Source organism: Heteronotia binoei, chromosome 2, assembly GCF_032191835.1.
Source record: "Heteronotia binoei isolate CCM8104 ecotype False Entrance Well chromosome 2, APGP_CSIRO_Hbin_v1, whole genome shotgun sequence".
NCBI classification, from domain to species: domain Eukaryota; kingdom Metazoa; phylum Chordata; class Lepidosauria; order Squamata; family Gekkonidae; genus Heteronotia; species Heteronotia binoei.
The window spans coordinates 161,844,371-161,864,877 of NC_083224.1; positions in this window are offsets into that span (position 1 = coordinate 161,844,371).

Genomic DNA, 20,507 nt, shown 5'->3' on the forward strand with positions numbered 1-20,507 from the left:
TGTGCAAGATTCTTAGACAGAGACAGTTTGTACATTTCTTCATTGCAGTGATTCAATATTAGGGTTGTCAGCTTTGGACTGTAAAAGTCTGAAGATTTGAAATGCAGTGGCGTAGCTAGGGCTTTCGGGGCCCGGGGCCCAAGATTTATGTGGGCCCCCCTACGTGTGTGCACGCCGCCGGAAACAGGAAGTGACGTCACTTCCGGCGACGGCACTTCCGGTGACGTCATGCCACCGCCGGAAACAGGAAGTGACATCACTTCCCGTGACATCATTCCCCCCCCCCCCGCGCCACCTGCCGGAAACGGGAAGTGACATCACTTCCTGTGACATCATTTCCCCCGCCACCTGCTGGAAGCAGGAAGTGACATCACTTCCTGTGGCATCACTTCCACCAAATGACATCATTTCGCCCAAATGCCACTGCCGGAAACAGGAAGTGACTTCACAGCACTTCCTGTGACGTCCCCAAAAATCCCCCAAATATCACCGCCGGAAACAATTTTGTTCTCAAATCCTGTATATACTTCATCAGTATATGGATAAGGCACTTTCTCAACTGTGCTGCAATAATGCAGCCTATTTATTTTGTCCTGTTTGCTCTGTTGGCTCTATCTGCGCCACCTTCATCACTTTCAGGGTGTGGATCCCCCAGTGGGGTGGTCTCCCGACTCCCTCCGCCGGCTGTTTCTGATAGCCCTGCGCCCCCTCTTTCATTTGATATGTGTCCCGTGCGGGTGCCACCCTCCCGCTGGGAGATGCCGCAAAATGAGCCCCCTTGAGGCTTATGGCGGCAGGGCTCGGGGGAAGCGAGCTAGACTGCTGTTCTTTTGAGGGGTTATAGAGTGTTTTCGAGCCCGTCCCTGTGGCATCGGTCCCATCGTTGTGGGACCCAGGGGGGCGGCGCAGCGACCCACCAAAGCAGCCTGTCACTAATAACACAGGTCAAGATGCAGGACAGGAACCCGGAAGTGACCGACAGGCTGCTTCAGCGGGGCCGCTGCGCCGCCCCCCTGGGTCCCACAATGATGGGACCGATGCCACAGGGACAGGCTCGAAACACTCTATAACCCCTCAAAAGAACAGCAGTCTAGCTCGCTTCCCCCGAGCCCTGCCGCCATAAGCCTCAAGGGGGCTCATTTTGCGGCATCTCCCGGCGGGGAGGGTGGCACCCGCACGGGACACATATCAAATGAAAGAAGGGGCGCAGGGCTATCAGAAACAGCCGGCGGAGGGAGTCGGGAGACCACCCCACTGGGGGATCCACACCCCGAAAGAGATGAAGGTGGCGCAGATAGAGCCAACAGAGCAAACAGGACAAAATAAATAGACTGCATTATGCAGCACAGTTGAGAAAGTGCCTTATCCCATATACTGATGAAGTAAATACAGGATCTGAGAACAAAATTGCACCAGAAGACACAAACACAAAGCTCCCTTACACTGAATCAGTGCTTGGGTCCACCAAAGTCAGTATTGTCCACTCCAGTCACAAACACAAAGCTCCCTTACACTGAATCAGTGCTTGGGTCCACCAAAGTCAGTATTGTCACATAAGAACATAAGAGAAGCCATGTTGGATCAGGCCAATGGCCCATCCAGTCCAACACTCTGCGTCACATAAGAACATAACAGAAGCCCTGTTGGATCAGGCCAGTGGCCCATCCAGTCCAACACTCTGCGTCACATAAGAACATAACAGAAGCCCTGTTGGATCAGGCCAGTGGCCCATCCAGTCCAACACTCTGTGTCACATAAGAACATAAGAGAAGCCCTGTTGGATCAGGCCAGTGGCCCATTCAGTCCAACACTCTGTGTCACATAAGAACATAAGGAGGGAGGGAGAGCGAGGGGAGGGAAGGGAAGGGAAGGAAGGAAGAAGAAAGGAAGGAAGAAAGGAAGGAAGGAAGGGAGGAGGGAGGGAAGGAAGGAAGGAAGGGAGGAGGGAGGAAAGGAAGGAAGGAAGGAAGGGAGGGAGGAGGGAGGGTGGAAGGAGGGAGGGAGGGAAGGAAGGGAGGAGGGAGGGAAGGAAGGAAGGAAGGAAGGAAGGAAGGAAGGAAGGAAGGAAGGAAGGAAGGAAGGAAGGAAGGAGGAGGGAAGGAGGGAAGGAAGAAAGGAGGGAAGGAAGGAGGGAAGGAAGGGAGGAGGGAGGGAGGGAGGGAGGGAAGGAGGGAGGAAGGAAGAAAGGAAGGGGGGAGGGAGGAAGGAGGGAGGGAGGGAAGGAAGGAAGGAAGGAAGAAAGGAAGGAAGGAGGGAGGGAGGGAGGGAAGGAGGGAGGGAGGGAAGGAAGAAAGGAAGGAGGGAGGGAGGAAGGAGGGAGGAAGGAAGGGAGGGAGGAGGGAAGGAAGAAAGGAAGGAAGGAAGGAAGGAAGGAGGGAGAGAAGGAAGGAAGGCCGCCCCCTCCTGCCAGCCCCCCCTCGCTTTCGGCCCTTTCCCTCCCTGCCTGCCCTCCTTACCTGCTTCCAGGGGCGGCGGCGGCGGCGAGTCCGGCGGCGGCGAGTCCGGCGGCGGCGAGGCGGCTGGAGGGCCTCCAGCGACCAGCGCCGGCTTCTCCGACGCCCTCCCCGGCCTCTGCCTGCACTGGAGGCCCGAGCGCGGGGCACTGCGGCGGTCGCGGAGCCGGGGAAGCGTCGGAGAGGCCGGCACTGGTCGCTGGAGGCCCTCCAGCGACCAGCGCCGGCCTCTCCGCCGCTTCTCCGGCCTCCGCCACCGCCGCCGGGCCCCGCGCGCGGGGCGGGAAGGCGGCGAGTGCAGCCGGCTTCTGAGGGGCCCCTTGGCATTGCCAAGGGGCCCCCCAGACCCTCCAGACCTGGGGCGACCCGCCCTCCCCTCCCTCCGCCACTGGTTGTAGCCATACTGCAGGGACCCAATGACAGCCACAAACACAGCACACACCAGGGGACAGGTTATCCTCTGTGGAAGGAAAGAAAGGGCCGGTCAGTTCAGCTACACTTCCCGAAATGTACTCTGTAAATAAAGTGCAATCTCAAGTTTGGCCTTCTTGAAAAATCAAAATCAAGACGGCATCTCGCCTCCCAGACTGAATGCACAGGCTTCTACACCTCCCAAGAAAAATCTTTAAAATATTTCTGGCTGCCTATGAACTCAAGGTAGCTGGGGATTCCCTCAGACATCTACCTGCACCCTCCCCTTTCTGTTGAGCCAACGGCCTTGCTGAACTCCATGGGCCAAGCGCAAGAAAGAACTCTACTGGGACTTGATGCTCGGAGTGACCGTCCAACCAGTCCATCTCCCTCTGCAGTCCTGCCCTCTTCGTTACACTGATGCATCTCATCTCACAAAACCTGATGCCCCCCTTCCTTATTTCAGTCAGAAGGGGGCCTAGAACGTTTTGTGAATGGGAAGTCAAAGCCTCAGCCACACTACAGGGCAACTACCCCTTCAGAGCACTCCAGAAGTTGCTCAAGACTTGTGCTGCTGAGGCCGGTTCCTGACCATCAAGGGGAAAGCAGCTGATGCTAGATGAGATCAACTGGACCAGGCACATCTGCATACTAAGAAACCTCCAGAGGCTTCTTCTAAGCAAGCTCTTCCTTCTTGTTTACAGAGCCGGGGTTTGCAAAGCCTAGAAGCGACTTTCTCAGAGGCCTTGACCAAAGCCGTAAGCGGCAAGGCAGGAAACGAGCTGGGGGTAAGAGGGCCGGAAACCAGCAGCAACTGGGCTGTGCCGATGGCTAAAACAAGGAGCTAAAAGAGAATGTCCAAGTATGAAATACTTAGGGGAGGGACGGTGGCTCAGTGGTAGAGCATCTGCTTGGTAAGCAGAAGGTCGCAGGTTCAATCCCCGGCATCTCCAACTAAAAAGGGTCCAGGTAAGTAGGCATGGAAAACCTCAGCCTGAGATCCTGGAGAGCTGCTGCCAGTCTGAGAAGACAAGACTGACTTTGATGGACCGAGGGGGAGTCTGATTCAGTATAAGGCAGCTTCATATGTTCATATATGTTCAAACAGGAAACGTTCAGTTCAAATCTTCAGTGGCTCCTTAACATTGAACCGAGAAACCCTGAAACCTCTTCACCTCCTTTCTATATGACCGGCAGCACAATTGTAAGCAGAGTTTCCCCCGCACCCCCATCTCTCACCGGGGGAAGTCTCCCGGGAGGGAGGTCTCCCGGCCGGAGCCCCGGCGGCAGCTTGGAGGGTCCCGCCAGGCCAGCCTCCCCCTTTCCCCCGGCTGATGCCACCCGAACCAGCCCCAGCAGCGCCTCCCCCGGCCCAGGCGGCAGCCCCCAGCCCCAAGGACAAGACCCTCCCCCCGCCACGGGAGAAGCCCGAGGAGGCTGGTGCGCATGCTGCCGCATGCGCGCCTTCTGAGGCGAGGGAGCGACGACTCCGAGCGAGAGAGGAGAAAAGCGATGGATGCGGCGCGCCTTTCCCGTGCTTTGCTTAGTTTCAATTGTGTGAGTGACTGAGGGGGAAAAAAGGGGGAGGGGGGAAGGGAAGGGAACGAGGAGCCCTGCGTGCGCACGCCGCTCCCCACCCCCTTCTTCCGCCGTGCGCGCGCGCCCCCCCTCGCGCTGTCGGGCGCCGCGGGCGCCTCCATTCTTTTTCTCCCCCCCTTTCAGTGCAGGCGCAGCAACGTTACGGCCATTGTTTTGGGGGCCCCCTTGCCAACGCGGGGACCCCCAGACCTGGGGCGAGCCGCCCTCCCCGCCCCCCCCTCCCTACGCGTCTGAGTGGAGCCTGGGTTGGGGAGGGACCTCAGCAGCCATTTTCTCCATGGGAGGTGATCTTTGTCTTCTGGAGATTGGTTGTAATTCCAGGGGATCTCATGCACACACAACACTGCCTTATACTAAATCAGAGCATGTTCATCAAGATTAGTATTGTCTGCTTGGGCTGGCAGTAGCTTTTCAGAGTCTCAGACAGAAGTCTTTCACATCACCTACTATGTGATCTTTTTAACTAGAGAAGTTGGGGATTGAACCTGGGACCTTCTGCATGCCAAGTTTATGCTCCACCATAGACCTATGGTCCCTCCCCTCCTCCTTCCTTTCCTTTGTACCCTTAGAAACGCATTGATTCACAAATCTTGTGCAGACAATTATTTCTTTTTTTTTTAATGCAAGGGCTGAAAGGACTGAGACAAATTTCACAATTATAGAGTGATTTTAGGATTCTTATAATTGAGCAAAATAGCCTGGGTTTCTGGAGTATGAGGGGGATGATTGATTAAATAAAGGCTTAATATAGTAATCCCTCATAATCTCCTCCCCTCCCCTCCTCTAAATTCCACATGGAGGTTGGCAACCCTATTTAAAATGGCTGAAAATATACTGGGAAAAACAATTCTCAATATATGCTAGAAAAAATCCAGTTGTAGGTTTATAAACATCCATTCATCCATCAGATAAATAAGATAGTTGTATATTTCTGCAGGAGATAAACTCAAAGTGTTCCCTTTTATCTGTACTCTTTGGTCTCTATCTTTAAGTAGAAGTTCTAAATCTCTCCTTTGATAGCTGATAATATGCTCACTGACTTTATCAATGAAAGTCATATTTTTTATAGATGGCAATAGAGAAGAGAGCTTGTGTGGGTTTTTTTTTGTTTTTGGGTTTTTTTGCTGGCTGCATTTTAGCTCCTTTCAAAGAGAAATTGATTGAAAGGAAGTGAAGAGTATTCAGCTGAGAACAGTGTACCCAATGCAAGACAGATGCAACAGAAATGGTCTTTGAAAAAAAAAACTTGTTCACTGAGCTGAAATGTTTGCATTTATAAATCGAGATGCTTGGCTAATTATGCTTTCTGCTTTTATTCAGAAACTCACAAAAGAAAAGAAAAGAAAGTAAAAGCCTAAAGACTATCCTCATTTTCCTCTGAAGAATGACTGGAGTGGAACATTTTGGTAGACAGAGTGCTATAATTTATGTAGCACTTTCACTGACAAACACTTTATAGTCTTATCTTAGTTAAAGTTTGAACTAAGTGAAGCTGTTGAAGAAGCACATAAGTGACTGGGATGGGATAGTTTGAATTTGTAAGGGGGTTGTTTGGTTGAGGAGGGGACAACCTGTGGCTCAGTAATAAAGCATATAGTCTCCTGGTTAACCTCCCAGATTTCTCCCATAGCATCTATGGTAAATGGATTGCCCTGTGCTCTTCTGTCTTGTGAATACTGTAAGAAGTTGTTGAATGCTAAAAATGGAACATTTTACTTTAATTGGGCATGTGGATTCATGTGGCTTCTTTCTGGCCCCCAGATATGAGGGGTGGCAGTTTGGGCAATATGCTCTACAGCTATCCTGGCCCCAATTAGGGTGTAATTGTTGCCCTATGCAAGGCAAAAGCCACTTGCACAAGCTGGTGGCCCAAGACCTGGCAGGGCAGGTGCAAGCAGCCACTGCTCTGAGCTGACTGCACAAGCCCCAGGTGAAATGGATGTGAGCAGCCTCCTCAAGTGGTTGGGCAGGTGGGAACAGCCACTTCGCATGAGTTCCAAGCCCAACACAAGCCTACTTTTCCTTCTCCTCCCCTCCCCTCTTGTCTGGGGAGTAAGGCTCTTTCCAGGTCTGTTTTTGCCTCCTTTCTACCACCTAATAATTGAGAGGGAAGATAAGAAGGCTTCTGGGCAGGGGCCTGAAGCTGGCTGTACCAGCTGCTGCCCTTAAGTCACCATCACCTGCCACAGTCCAGAGAGCCCAGCTGCTGCCCTAAACCTGCTGCCACCTGCCACAACTCTGGAGATAACAGAAGGAATTGCAGCAGTGTTTTTTGTGGCAGCTAGGTGCTCATAGCACCTCCAGCCTGCTCCCTCCAGAATGAGACCCTTTATAGCTGCTCTTGTTGCCCAGTAGTTAAGATTGTCATGCCCCATAAATGTAAGGTGTTTGAACCACACCAGGAAGTTCTTGGGATGCTGACAGCCATTTGTTTTCCCAGGGAAGAGGGTCATGAAATGCACCAGGAGGCCAGAGAGCAGAGATGCACTTCTGCAGAGAATTAACCATTTGCTCTACCTCCCAGGGGCAAGATGGATTGCTGTGTATTGAGATGTGTGGGATGTGAGCCTTGGGTTGATTGGGAGATCAGGGTTCATCCTGAATCTGGATTGGGTAAGGCACTTCTCGCCAACTATGGCAAGAAGGGTTAAAATGTTGGAACATCTGTTAGTCTTTGTTCGAGTTCTGGGAGTTAGATTCCTCTGCATGGAGCAAGTGGTGATCAGGATGTATATTTGTTCAATGAACATCCAGGCAGGATGTCAGAGGTAAATCTTCTGTATTGTTAAGTTTAGCTTATTATTGTATTTTCCTGTTATTTTCCTTAGATCTGTAAACTGGTAGACTTGATAGTTATTTTCCCTGTTCTAGCATAATTTGTAGCAATAAAGTTTTCATGTTTCAAAGAGCAGACTGTGATTCAAACTCCTCATTGTGCAGTACAGGCACTTGCTCATGCACAAACACATATGCAGAGGGGAAGGAGCTGAAGAAACAGGGAAACCTCTGCCCTTTGTATTTGCTCAGAGGCAACCTTTATTAGTGTTCTCCAAGTCACTGGTAACATGGAAGTCTGGATTTTAACTTAAGGTGGTGGTATGAAGAAGAGGCACATGTTTTATATGTGCAAGTTACACACATGTAAGCATACGTAGACTCAGAGCACGTTTATGACAAAGACTACCCCAGTGCTGTGAACCATAACATTTTCCCCCTGTACCCTCTGCTTCTGTCCTCCTTAATGTCCACACTGTCCAAAAATCTTTCAACATATCTGTGCCAAGAATAGTCACTTCTCTGAATGCCAAGAATGTTCTTTCACTATGCAATAAGCACACACATCTTAACTTGTATTAGGGATTGACTTCAAAGTTTGAGGGAGTTATTTGAGCACATAACACATATCTCTCATTCTAGTAATACACAGCCCAATCCTAACCTCTGAGGTGGCCAGCCGTAGCATAACTGCTGCACCGCCAGTAGACTTCCTGAGCACTTTGGCACGCTGGAGCATGGGGAGGGGAGAAGCGTAGCTTGCCGTGAGGGAGACTGTTGCCATGGCAACTCCACTGGCATAGGACTGGCATAGGCACGCAAGAGAGGCAGAGGCAGCCGGAGGGGAGGGCCAGCCCACCAGCCCCAGATTGGCCAGTCCTGGCACATGCGCCATGGTTCATGACAGTCAGGGGTGGGGAGAGGCGGCTCTGGAGAGGCTGATAGCCATCCCCAACCTGGCCCCAGACAGCGAACAGAGCCCATGACGGGCAGACCATCAAAGGCAAAGGAGAGACATCCCACCAACACGGGGAGGGAACAGGAGTGAGGCTGGGCATACACGCATGAGAAGCCTGACTTGGTGTCGAGGCGGAAGTGGGGGTGGGACAGGCTCGCACGAGATCACAGGATTGGCCAACCCATGGCATGTGACTGGGAGAGGGGACGGAAAGCCTGCACCTGAGAGGCTGTCAATCCCCTCACACCCTCCCGCTGTCAGAGACTCTGCCAATGGCAGGCAGACAGGCAGGGGCATGTGTAGACACACAGGATGCATGAAGTGCAGGAGTTCGCTGCCATAGACAATGGCTGGAATATGTTTCTGGAAGTGAGCAGACCATGAAGTCCAAGACACGCTCCCACTCAGAGACCGCCCGTGTCACCCTGATGCCCCCTGCTCTGTGCACGGAACACCTCCCCTGGGGGCCACAGAAATCAGAGTGCGAGCCGCTGGGCATGCATCCACTTCATCAGCTCCCCCCTTTGTGCCCTGAGCACAACAGCCCTGTGGGGTTGGGCAGGATGTCAGCCCAGCCAGGCTGAGGGGCAGCAACCCCCCTGCCTCTGTCCAGCCATGCGGGAGCAGCATGGTGGCTCATAGCCCTCTCCCCATCCACCCCCAAGAACCAAGTGTGCCCACCCTCCCAGGCATTCCCTTGGAGGTTAGGATTGGGCTGTGTATTACTAGAATGAGAGATATGTGCTCAAATAACTGACAGAGTGGGAGGGGGAGGCACCCAGGGAACATGCAGCAGATGCCAAGCAGGAGAGACAATGGAGGGCACAGCTCAGACTTTATTTTTCCAATACAGAGAGCAACGGTTTTCCTGGTGCACATTGGGCAATCTCGGCGGGGAGCAGGGCTTCATTCAGAGCAGCGGGCAGGAACAGCTGAGGGAGTGGAGGGGGGGAGGTGGAGTGTCACACATGGAAGCCTCTGTCTTGGATTCCCACCTGCAAAACAGAAACAGAGATCAAGAGAACCTGCAGGGGTGGCAGCTGGAGGAGCGGCCTGCATTTCAGCTGGGCGCTCTTTTAAAGGGACAGTCTCCGACCCACCTCCCCGCATTGGGGCAGCTGCCAGAACCCCTCCCCCCATACCCATCCAAGGGTGGGAATGTGGCAGAGGACAGACCAAGGGAAGGGAGCAGGCAGTAGCACAGGGGAGCAGGGCCAGCAAATGCCCCCTGCCTGGTTCAAGTGCTGGAGTTGCTTGCACACCACCCAGTCTTGAGCGAGGGGAGGGAGAGGGCAGTGAGGGTGCGCACTTGCACTTAACCAGCCATGGGAGACAGTCCTCATACGCTGAGCCTCCGGGAGCTGGGAACCTGTGGAGATCTGGAAACAAGAGCAGTTAGCCCCAAGGGAGAGACCTCACTCTCCCCCTCGCAAGTCAAAGATACTGTCAAAGCAACTGCACAGCGATGAGCCCATCACCAACGTGTCTGTCCCTCGCTCTAAGTCCGCATGGCGGAGGGCTCACCGGCAGAGCCTCTCGCCATGGTTGGCTGTCTCTAACAACTGAGTTGCGTGAGGCCAGAGCAGAAGTATTACTAGGAGGGGGGCACAGCGATTGGCTGCTGGGGAGGGGGCTCCCCAGCCCAGGGCATGAGGGGATTGGTGAGGCAATTACACCACTTCCTAAGGGGTTTGCAAGCTCCCACAGCAGTGGGGGCAACCTTTGTTTTCAGTTTCAATGGGTGCCTATGGGATACACCACTGTTTTCACAGATGTAACTTTACGCCTCTTGGGGGGGGCGTGTCATGGCTCAAACTCCTTAGGAAGCTGTTTAAGCTAGGCCGCGCCACAAACTCCACCCCCTCCTGTGCTGGAGCACCTCACTCCGCTGCACTTCTGCCAATGCTCAGGCACTCTTGGGCAGAGCAATGCTTCGCCGGCCCCACACCCACGTAAGTGCCCACTGGTGCAGTGAGACTGGACTTACACCAGCGCAAATATGATTTCCACCAACGTGGGGGAAGATTTGCTCCCAAAGCACTTTGCCCCCCCCATAGGATTGTGCTCTAAGACACTTCTATTTCCCCCACCATCCCAACTTTCCCAATACAGTTTTAAATCTGACATCATACTCTTATTACCTTGCATCATCTTCTGAGAGAAAAATGTAGATACACTAAAGCAACAAAGAGCTCCCCAGAGTGATCAATATATATATATATATATTCTGACTTGCTGATGGGGTGCCATACCAGTTATATGGATTTTTCTCAAACTTCTTTGTATGCTTGCTGGTAAAAATTATTGCAGGTGTAAATTGAAGACTGGAGGCACTGAAGGTTGGGTTTGTTTTCCTTTGTCACATGACTCATTTCACATTATTTTATTATTACAGTCTGGTAAACATGACATCTCTTGAAACCCTCACTGTGACTACACAGAGACCATGTGGTACATATTTAGGGTTGCTAACAGAGAAGGGAGCACTCACTGGAGAAGGTCCTGATGCTGGGAAAGACACAAGGCAAAAGAAAAAGGGGACGGCAAAAGATGAGATGGCTGGACAGCATTACTGATGTAACTAACACAAATTTGAGCAGACTTTGGAGGATGGTGGAAGACAGGAGGGCCTGGCGTGACTTGATCCATGGGGTCGCAAAGAGTCGTACTTGACTGTGTGACTGAACAACAAAAACAGATGTTGAGAGAAATATTCTGTCCCCTTAATAGAGGCTTTCATGTGTGGAAATCAACAGCTTAAGTTTTACATGGCATGGAGGGAAATAATATCACCTGTTAAATTCTATTAATCCTCTATTAAAGAGACAGGACAGTTTTTCTCTCTCCAGGCAGTTGGCAAACATCAACCTAGAGCTGTGTGCTATTAAAACAACTGTTTAATACAACATCACTAGGCTTTACCCCTTGTGATTGCTGAAGGCTACCCATGTCATGAGAACCTGATAACCCTACTCCCTGCCCACCCCCAGTTTGTACTTATTTTTCTCACCATAACATTTTTGTCTAGAGGTGTGTGTCTTCTGCTTGACTTGACTGAATCATTCACACTGTAAGCTATTTGGTTGTTTCTTCCAGTCTGCATCTTACAGCAGTGTTATTTCTAGACCTGGGACCCATCTTTAAATGCTCAGTTGGCAGGATGGCATCCACTGAGCAGCATACACATGACAGGAAGTCAGAAATCCAAGCCACATGGATCTTTAACAAACCACCACATTTAATTTAATTTTCAATTTTAGATTTATATCCTGCCCTTTCCTGCACGTGGACATTGCTTGGGATTGGTCCATTTGAAGGACAGAGTGCAATTCACCCAGGACCGGCTCTAAAAAACTGCCAAGATCACAACCAGTGTGAAGAATCAAATTAGAGAATCACAAAGAGAAAACATGCAAATTTGCAAGAAAGGGCAGGAAATTAGCATTACTATGCAGCTGCTTAAAGGCTTACGGCTCCAAAAATCTGTGATGTCTGTGCATAATGGGCCATAGAGTTTTTGTCTAAATACCAGAGTATCTTTCAGGGGTTATTTTGTAGAAAAAAATAGGTGGTGGAGCTCATTAGCATAACTTATTAGCATATGCCACCCCTCCACGGCCAAAAGAAACCTGATACAAGAAAGGAGAGCCCCACGCGAGCAAGGCCTGCTTGGGCTGGCTAGAGATCCAGCCAGCCCAAGCAGACCTCACTTTCCTGGGCCACTTCCTCCCCTGTCAAAAGGCCAGCAAGCCACCAAGCTGTGCTCCTGTGAGCTCCTGCTGAATCTGAGGCCTAGTATTGCCTTGGAATCATAGATCATATAACAAGGGCTGCCAAGGTCCCAGGCCGGTTCCCCCACCCCAGAGGTTTCCAACCCACCGGCCGGCATTGGGCCAGCGGGGGAATCTCCCCCCCCCCATCATGTCACCAGCATGATGATATTACTCACAGTGATGTCATTGTGTTAGTGACATTGTGCGCTGGCCACTTTAGGAGCTTACAGGAAAACTCCATGATTTTTCTGGATGCTCCAGCGATTTGGGAGGGAAAACTCTATAGTACCTATTGTACCATAGAGTTTTACCTCCCAAATTGCTAGAGTATCCAGGAAAACCATAGCGTTTTTCTGAAAGCTCCTAGAGTGGCTGGCGTGCAACATTGCCAGCACGAGGATGTCACTTGTGAGTGACATCGTCATGCCCCGTGTGCAATGCAGCCATGAAAATAGTCTCCCATTATATAAGAAGTAATCTACTAAATGCATGGATAAAGTATAAGAAATATGGTGATGAGAGGAGACCTTTATGGATAGTGCCAGCTGAAGTGATAAAGATAACGGCTAAAACAGCCAAAGAAAAACGGCTATCATACAATCAGCTACTAAAAATACAAAGTGGAAAAATAGAACTGAAAACTGCAGAAGAACTGAGTTACAAATATGACTGGTTTCAAATGCAACAAATAAAAAGTTTGGTGGAGAATGATATCAAAACTGAAGGAATAAGAAAGGAGCAAACAGAAATGGAAAGAGTTCTGCTTGGAGATAATGAGAAATTAATTTCAAAAGTATACAAATTACTCTTACAATGGTCTACAGAAGATGAAGTAGTGAAATCTCAAATGATAAAATGGGCAATTAATGTAAATAAAGAAATAAAGATTGAATCTTGGGAATATTTGTGGAAGAATTCTATGAAACTCGCAACATGTCATAGTATTAAAGAAAACTGTTTTATGATGTATAGATGGTATATGACTCCAAAAAAATTAGCAAGGATGAACATCAAGATGCCAGATAGGTGTTGGAAATGTAAAAAGCACGAAGGTTCTTTCTACCATATGTGGTGGACTTGTGAAAGGGCTAAAATGTTTTGGCAAATGATTCACCAAGAGATTTCTAAGATTTTGGGATATGAATTCAATAAAGTAGCAGAGACTTTTCTGCTGGGATTACAAATTGAAAAATTTCCAAAAGAAGACAGAACTTTAATATGGTACTTGCTCTCAGCTGCTAGGACATTGTATGCGCAGCTGTGGAAGCAAGAAAAAATACCAGAGAAATGGGATTGGATTACAAAAGTTATGTCATGGAGTGAAATGGACAAATTAACAAGAAAATTAAGAGACTATGATTTGGAACTTTTTAAGTTGGAGTGGAAGAAATTCAGAAGATACGTAGAAAAAGAGTGGAAAATAAAAGGACATTGGACAATCTTTGATAATGATTAAGGTTTTAAAAATAAGAATATAACTTTTGGGTTTTTCTTAACAGTTAAGGGTACCTTTAATATTTGTTTCCTTTAAGTAACACTGGCGGGGGTCAAGTAACGGGGGGAGGGGTGGAGGAAAAGTAAGATATGGGGTAGAAAGTTTTTTCTTTTACTTTAAGTTTTTATAATTTATAAATATAGTTTTGCTACCATATGTTATTAATAAAAATTGTTTATTTCGTAAAGAAAATAGTCTCCCACTGGAGGCTGCGGGGGACTTGGCAACCCTACATATAACCACAGAATCATACTGTTGGAAGGGACCTCCAGGATTATCTAGTCCAACCCCTTGCACAATGAAGGAAATTCACAAATACCTCACCCACACTTAGACATCCCCAATGACCCCCCACTCCATACTCAGAAGATGGCAAAAACCTCCAGGATCCTTTGCCAATCTGGTTTGGAGAAAAAATTCTGACATTACATTACAATGTGATAATGTTGCTTATGGTACATGCAAGAAGTGACATTGCCATGTTGGCGGAGACATGCCAGGAGGAAGGGTACAGTCTATAAGTCTACATGCAGAAGTATTTTCAAGTTAACTCCTCTTGATGAAGGCAAAGTGAAGAGCAGTCTTTAGACTTGCAGATATCACTGGAATTTACTTCTAAGTTAGTATACTTAGAATATAGCCTAGCACTCCTAATGGCATGGGGGTTGAGTGGACTGGACAGTAAACACCAGTTCTCAAAGAAACATATTCTGGAATGAGCAAAGTGGAAGTGTGTTGCTTTATGCTATTTTAAAGGAGAAATTTAGTGCAATTTCCCTTGAAGTTGCTTGTTAGGGACACATAACCACATAGGATAGTTTACCACAGGGCAAGGCTGAGCTTTTTCCCCTCAAAGTTTTTAAAAGGTGCATTGCTTGTTGAATTTTAAAAAGGCCATAGTCAATTTTCTTTTGATACATCTTAGTGTTAGGGAGGTATCATACTGCATATTAAAAAGCATATAAAAATAAGTTCTCCTTTCCAATGTTGTTTCCTAAAAGGGACTATTCCATGTTGTTTTCCAAAAAGGACAACACTGTTTTAAAGTACTCTGTTTTTGACAAGTTACAGGTTTATTTTCAATCTGATATTCAGAAATATGCTTTTCACTGAATTTCCAGATAACTGGATGGTTTCATTTTGTACTATAGCCATTTCAGTTTAATGGAACAAACACAAAAATTTGCACAGAAATACAAGCAATGTAATAAGAACATGTGTTCTTAATAAATATTTACAAGTAAATAATCCAATAAGATTAACCCAGCTATCAGATACACTGCTATGTACAAATGAAACATGGACAACCTGAAGTAATTTATATTGTGCCTAAATTAGGGATCCTAATTGCATTTCAGTATGAAGTTGAATGGAATGTGGATCTTGATGGTCCTACCAGAATGAAGCCCAGAGATTTTTAAGCTATGGCATTTTTTTTTAATTAAAAGTTCAGATGCAGAAGTTATTTTCTGATATGGAATTCAGGAATGGGACTATGAGTAGGATTCCCATTTGCTCACTTGTACCAGGAAACCTCCAGGTAATTGGCCCTTCCCTGCTAAATCTCACCTGCTCAGCCACAGAAACTGGGGGTAATGGGGTGGTAGTCATGATTGTTTTGCGTGGAAATCAAGAAAGAAAAATACGTCCTAATTACAGGAAGTTCTGATTACAGAGCTCTTGGTGATTCCTAGAGCTATCCAGAAGTAATAAAGGGCAGCTTTAAAAACCACCAGACACTATTTGAGCAGATGAGGTCTTATATTTCTATTTAATTTTTCTCCTAGGACACTGTCCCTGTGCAACTCTCCCACCAAATGTCATACACTGCTAGGCTGATGATGCGCTGTCACTTCTAGGAAAAACCTAGATATGACATCACGCTTCTAGGAATTTTGGGGATTTCTTCAGAGAGTTGCTATCATTATAACATGGAAGTAACATCAGTTCTGCGTCTTACCCATATCCCTGCCCCCCCCCCCCCACCGGCCTGTTCTCCCACTGGTTGCCATCCCAGGCCTGACAATCTTAGCACTGCTGCTTTCTAGTTTTCACCCCTTCCTTCTGTTAACAAACCCAGATGCCTTAATTTCTTCCCTTGGTTGGTTGAAGAAACTGGAGTTATATATTTCCACATTTCTCCATATGCCTTTATACCTCTCTGCCTGGTGCCCCACAGAACCCAAAACTGACCCTGATTTTCCCAATCTATATGCTTTCAAGCTTCATGTCTGCCACATCTCAAGCAAGTTTCAGTGGGATTCCACCTTTATGAACACATTCCATGGGAGCCCAGTATTCTCTGTAGAACTTTCTGCTGAATCAGTCCTAGATTCACATCTCAAGAAAGACCATAAAAATTCTTCTGGATCAGACCAGCAGTCTGCAGCTCCAAAGTACATGACATTCTGTTGTGATGGGTCTTACTGATTTCTTATTTGCTTCATTTATGCTTTACCTTTCTCCATCATATAGCAAACTCCATGGCCCAGCCTATTTTCTGGATTACATACTGAACGAATGTTCCAGACTCACAAACAAAATAAAGCCTTTGCAGCCCAAACATCCAGCACAAGTAGACTACATTGTTGATCATTCCAAAGGGAACTGGGGAGGAAGGGGGTGTGGCCAGTGAAGACACATTTATGTAAATGACCAGGGAGGCAAAAACCAGGCTTTGGTCTAGGCAGCAGCATTCACAGAACCAAGGAGAATACATGAATACTGAATCAGAGCCTTGATCCATCTGGGACTTTCCCTCCTTCTCATTTTCTTTGCTTGTTAGTTCCTGTTGCTTCATGGAGGGGGGGGGGGGCTTGTTCCACATGTGTTTTGCTCCATCTAGTGGTTGATTCAATATTATATCAGTATGTCTGGCATATCCCCCTGCAGGTTTTAATGCCAGGAGGAGATTGGATTTATATGCCACCCTTCACTCGGAATCTCAAAGTGGCTTACAATCTCCTTTTCCTTCTTTCCTTCCTCTTCCCCACAACATGAGGTACATGGGGGTGAGAGAACTCTCAGAGAGCTGCACTTGAGAGAACAGTTCTGCTGAGAACTTGTGGCTGACCCAAGGTTACACCGTATTCTACATGTGGAGGAGTGAAGAATCAAACTTGGTTCTCCCAGATTAGCATCTGCACACTTAGCCAGTACACCAAACTAAATTATATATCAACTTATATAATATCAAATCAATCACTAGAGGGAGCAAGACACATGCAGAACAAGAACATTCACCCCTCCCCAAAGAAACCGGAATTTACAATTAAGCAAACTGAGCAGAGGTCTTTCATATTACCTACAGACTGGTCCTTTTAGCTGGAGATGACTGGGCCCTTCTACATGCCAACTATATGCCAAGCATGCAGTTTAATCATTCTCCTTGCCTCTGTTTTATCCCCACAACAATCCTGTGAGATAGGTTAAGCTGAGAGAGAGTGTCTGGCCCAAGGTCATCCTGCAAGTTTCCATGGAAGATCAGAGATCTGAACCTTTTAAAAAATAATCATTGAGAAATCACATTGAATTTAAAAACAAAAGGAAATCAGATGTTTTCTCAGTGGGCTTTAGTAACTTAAAAGGGAAGTGATTTAGTTCGATATTTAATATCACCTGTTGTGCCCCAACCCTTTTGTTTTTGTCCCACCATTTCTTTGTGAAAACACATCTAGTTCGATAATATCAAAGAGATAGTATGTAATAGTAGTAAAAAAGTAAGAATCGAGGTTATTTTCTGTGCCCTGGTGCCTTCAAGAAAGGAAAGGTAACTGCTGAGCACAGCAGTGAATGAAGGATTCATGCAGTGAGCAGCTGCCTGCCTTGGAATAACATGTGTTTAAAAATACCTTCTGCTCCAGGTAATTTTGGCTTTACAGCCCAATGAGCATCAGCTGCTCTCAAGGACAATGCTTGTGGACTCAAGCTGTCTAAAGTGAGATTACAGGTTTACATTAGACAGCAGTGGAACCAGATGTTTTTACACATGAAAATTACATTAAACAAAAGACATGTATAATATATTCAAATTTTAAAATGTCAGCGCCAGAAAAGTATGATCCTCAAGTAAAATTGAAATGCTTTGAAATCCTTCCCCAAAGTCTAAGGCTCCGACAACTTCTGTGCCTAATTGGATGTGGTTTATTAATGAATTTTGACTATGATGCTCCTGGGGGGATGCAGTGTCTTTTCCTCTCACGATCAATGGGGACCATTTTTCTTCATTCCTCTTTCTGGATGTTTAGAACGGGTTGGATCCAAACAATAGTGCTGGATTTAAAGGTATCCTTTCAATTGCAGCATCCTCCTGCATGGAAGATGCCTTCAGTGAGAAGGATATATTTCGATCCAGTCCCAGGAATGAGGCAGTAGTCTGTCTTTTGCTGCCACAATTCTGGCTCTTGGATCCAATGATGGGTTGGATGCAAAGGTGCCCTTCCAGTCAGGAAAGGAGTTCTGTGAGTAGAAGACTCTTTTTGTGAGTTATCCAGTCCTAGGAACTGGGTTTCATAACGTTTACTCAGCAGATTTATTTATTTTAGCTGATTTTTATTCCACCCTGTTCGTGAACGGGCTCAGGGTGGATTACAACATAAGAGTCACATTGTTAATTAAAACAGTTAAAAATAAGAATTAAAACAGACTTAAGGACTAAAATAAGAATTAAACAGCCAGTGGCCAGGAATATACAGAGTCAATGACCGGAGCTGCTGAGTACAAACATCTAAGAACTGGCTCATGCAGAGAGGGAGAAAATACAGGTATTCTTTGTAGTTGACAAATGATGTTGACCACATAGGAAGCATCAGAATTTATGTTTCAAAGTGGGTCTCAGTCAGCCTCAGCATACTCTGAACTATGCACAATGCTACATGCAGCTGTAGCACTTAAGTGCACAAAGAAACATGATATTTTAAAATGAAATTGCACTTACAACGTAAGTTGTGGTTTTCTATATAAGCTGTAAATTTCTACATTCAAAAAAGCATTGCAAGAAGAAGTGGAAGGGACTGGTACTTGTCATTTTTGAGGCATCATAGGAGTTGGACTAAAGGATTTTACCTCCTCAGAAATATGTAATATCCATGAGTACCAAAAGATGTGTCCTATGAACTATTTAGCAGTCTTGCAGTTTATCAGTTTACAACAGGAGAGTATTTTATTTATCTTAAACATTTTATATCACCTTGGGACTAAACAGAACTGAATTAATAATTCCAAGAAAGTGATTATGAGTGGGAAAATGGCCAAAGAAGAATGGATAAAGCAGATCCCTCCTGTTCTTCTCTTCCAAACGGAAGCCTTCCAATAAATCCAGTCTCTTCCAATAAAGTGAATCTCTTGAACTTATGAACATGTGAAGCTGCCTTATACTGAATCAGACCCTCGGTCCATCAAAGTCAGTATTATCTACTCAGACTGGCAGCGGCTCTCCAGGGTCTCAAGCTGAGGTTTTCCACACTTATTTACCTGAACTCTTTTTAGTTGGAGATGCTGGGGATTGAGTCTGGGACCTTCTGATTGCCAAGCAGATGCTCTGCCACTGAGCCACCGTCCCTCTTCTTCTTCTATCCCAGCTTACTGTACTCACATGAAAGAAAAAGAGGTGGTTGCCTTTAAAAAGATACAGTTTTGTACAGGTTTTTTTTTTTTAATTATATACAAGTTTCCTTTAGGGGGTTGTTTTACATTCAGGGCCATTTTCCTTTCAGGTAAACAGTATATGTTCATTTAAAAAATGAAACATTTAGGAGATGTTGCAAACATTGATAATGTAATGTTCTGTTTGTCTCTAATCAAAAACTCTTTTTGCTTCCCTCAAAATTCACCAAACATTTTGCAGGGCAAGTTTTTTTGAAATTCAGAACAGAATTTCCCTTTAAATGAAATCAGATGACAACTCCACTTGTATATGTTAAAAACAATAACAACCCCTCTCAGCACATAGTGGGATATATGCTCTTATCAGCTATTGGTTTTAAACACATTTCTCAGCTTTCCTGATAACTTGACAACACCCATTTTTAAAAATACTTTTGCAATTTCTATTGCCAGGGAAACATCCACTCTGGTTCTGATTTCTTTCATTCTACAGAGACCATATTTTCAACTGATTAAGAGATACTGTTTCATGAAACTGTAGTGTACTGAATGTTAAACTTATTTTTTAGCTGATTAAATGTCAAAGAGAGGTAAAACTGTGACCACTTAAAATATAATGGACCTTGGATTTCATCAGGCATGCTGCCTCTAATTGTAAATTATTATTTCAGTTTATGATTGTCAGAACACCTGAAGCTGTAATGTATTGTGGCTGACAAATGGAATACATAATTTGCCCCCCAAGTCAGAATGAAGAGTCGGACACAAAGTATTGGTATAACTAAGGGCCACTTTATTAAGTATAATAATAAATGGCAAGGGCAACAAGAACTGTGGCCTGGTCAGGGCCAGAGGTCTCAACAGACCGCTCCCCTGCCATTAGCAGGTGAGAGACCCAGCCCCACAGCTGGTGCTGTGTGGCACAGCTCCTGCCAGGCCAGCCCAGCAAGGAGGCAAGCCCCAGAGGGCCTGATCACCAGACGCACATCTCAATGGAAGGCACCCTCTAGTCGCGCTTCCAGGACAGTCTGCATTCTCACATCCCAGGTCATCAAACCCTAAGGTTGATCCTGCCAGACCCCTAACTCCCCAAAAGGGGGAAGCTTTCTGGTCCTCCCCTAGCCTCATAGAACCATAAACCCATTAACAACATGCCACTACTAACGGCAAGTCTCTGCTTAGGGCTTAGCACCAACCAGGAGACCCAAGGCCACCCGCAGCCCTTGCCGGAGATCTCTCAAGAAAAGCATGTTACCTTTTTCAGAGAGATGCACCCCATCCCCTCTGTAGAGGTCAGGAAATTTCGTAGAAATATCCGAGTGGGGCAAAAATGGCCCAACCCCCCTTCCAATGCCTTCCTAATTTCTTTGTTAGCTTTATAACAGGCCCTCTCTATACCTGCAGGGTCCCAAGCACTATGCCAAACAAGGCGGGGGATC